General features: G+C 38.9%; 1 protein-coding gene across 1 annotated transcript in view; it reads left to right on the top strand.

Annotated features, from left to right (window-relative positions):
• Window positions 1-2500, top strand: part of LOC139387949 (furry homolog b (Drosophila)) — a 163647-nt gene that overhangs the window by 107532 nt on the left and 53615 nt on the right. The gene's annotated exons all lie outside the window — the stretch shown is intronic.

Here is a 2500-nt window from a genome sequence, read left to right as displayed (position 1 = left end):
CCGGACTTTCTGCATTGTGTGACCCCCCCCCCAACCCCTCTTTTACGTTGCTGCTACTCTCTGTTTATCATATATGCATAGTCACTTTAACCATACCTACATGTACATACCACCTCAATCAGCATGACTAACTGTAGCCTGGCTACTGTATGTAGCCTCTCTACTGTATATAGCCTCTCTACTGTATGTAGCATCTCTACTGTATATAGCCTCGTTACTGTATATAGTCTCTCTACTGTACATAGCCTCTCAACCGAATGTAGCCTCTCTACTGTATGTAGCATCTCTACTGTATATAGCCTCTCTACTGTATATAACCTCTCTACTGTATATAGCCTCTCTACTGTATGTAGCCTCTCTACTGTATATAGCCTCTCTACTGTATGTAGCCTCTCTACTGTATATAGCCTCTCTACTGTATGTAGCCTCTCTACTGTATATAGCCTCTCTACTGTATGTAGCCTCTCTACTGTATGTAGCCTCTCTACTGTATATAGCCTCTCTACTGTATATAGCCTCTCTACTGTATGTAGCCTCTCTACTGTATATAGCCTCTCTACTGTATATAGCCTCTCTACTGTATGTAGCCTCTCTACTGTATATAGCCTCTCTACTGTATGTAGCCTCTCTACTGTATGTAGCCTCTCTACTGTATGTAGCCTCTCTACTGTATGTAGCCTCTCTACTGTATGTAGCCTCTCTACTGTATATAGCCTCACTACTGTATATAGCCTCTCTACTGTATATAGCCTCTCTACTGTATGTAGCCTCTCTACTGTATATAGCCTCTCTACTGTATATAGCCTCTCTATTGTATATAGCCTCTCTACTGTTATAGCCTCTCTACTGTATGTAGCCTCTCTACTGTATATAGCCTCTCTACTGTATATAGCCTCTCTATTGTATGTAGCCTCTCTACTGTTATAGCCTCTCTACTGTATATAGCCTCTCTATTGTATGTCACCTCTCTACTGTATGTAGCCTCTCTACTGTATATAGCCTCTCTACTGTATATAGCCTCTCTACTGTATATAGCCTCTCTACTGTATATAGCCTCTCTACTGTATGTAGCCTCTCTACTGTATATAGCCTCTCTACTGTTATAGCCTCTCTACTGTATATAGCCTCTCTATTGTATATAGCCTCTCTACTGTATATAGCCTCTCTACTGTATATAGCCTCTCTACTGTATATAGCCTCTCTATTGTATATAGTCTCTCTACTGTATATAGCCTCTCTACTGTATATAGCCTCTCTACTGTTATAGGCTCTCTATTGTATATAGCCTCTCTACTGTATATAGCCTCTCTACTGTATATAGCCTCTCTACTGTATATAGCCTCTCTACTGTTATAGGCTCTCTACTGTATATAACCTCTCTACTGTATATATCCTCTCTACTGTTATAGGCTCTCTATTGTATATAGCCTCTCTACTGTATGTAGCCTCTCTACTGTTATAGGCTCTCTATTGTATATAGCCTCTCTACTGTATATAACCTCTCTACTGTATATAGCCTCTCTACTGTTATAGGCTCTCTATTGTATATAGCCTCTCTACTGTATATAACCTCTCTACTGTATATAGCCTCTCTACTGTTATAGGCTCTCTATTGAATATAGCCTCTCTACTGTATATAGCCTCTCTACTGTTATAGCCTCTCTACTGTATATAGCCTCTCTACTGTATGTAGCCTCTCTACTGTATATAACCTCTCTACTGTATATAACCTCTCTACTGTATGTAGCCTCTCTACTGTATGTAGTCTCTCTACTGTATATAGCCTCTCTACTGTATATAGCCTCTCTACTGTATGTAGCCTCTCTACTGTATGTAGCCTCTCTATTGTATGTAGCCTCTCTATTGTATGTAGCCTCTCTACTGTATATAGCCTCTCTACTGTATGTAGCCTCTCTACTGTATGTAGCCTCTCTACTGTATGTAGCCTCTCTACTGTATGTAGCCTCTCTATTGTATGTAGCCTCTCTACTGTTTTTCACGGTCTTTTTACTGTTGTTTTTATTTCTTTACTTGCCTATTGTTCACTTTAATTTGATAATTCTCTCACGGTAAGCATGGCGCCTATAACACTAGGATTGTGTGTTCGAAACCCGGGGCCACCCACACGTAGAATGTGTGCTATTTTTAATACGACATCATTCAGAATACTGTCATAGTTTAAAGGGGAAGTCCAGCTAAACGCTGTATATTATTATTAATACGATATCATTCAGAATACTGTCATAGTTTAAAGGGGAAGTCCAGCTAAACGCTGTATATTATTATTAATACGATATCATTCAGAATACTGTCATAGTTTAAAGGGGAAGTCCAGCTAAACGCTGTATATTATTATTAATACGATATCATTCAGAATACTGTCATAGTTTAAAGGGGAAGTCCAGCTAAACGCTGTATATTATTATTAAAACGATATCATTCAGAATACTGTCATAGTTTAAAGGGGAAGTCAAGCGTTTTAAATAGATAATAAAACCCT

Source organism: Oncorhynchus clarkii, chromosome 29 (genome assembly GCF_045791955.1).
Source record: "Oncorhynchus clarkii lewisi isolate Uvic-CL-2024 chromosome 29, UVic_Ocla_1.0, whole genome shotgun sequence".
In the NCBI taxonomy this organism is placed as follows: Eukaryota; Metazoa; Chordata; class Actinopteri; order Salmoniformes; family Salmonidae; genus Oncorhynchus; species Oncorhynchus clarkii.
Note: the sequence above shows the minus strand (reverse complement) of the source record. Positions and strands in the feature narration are given on the sequence as shown.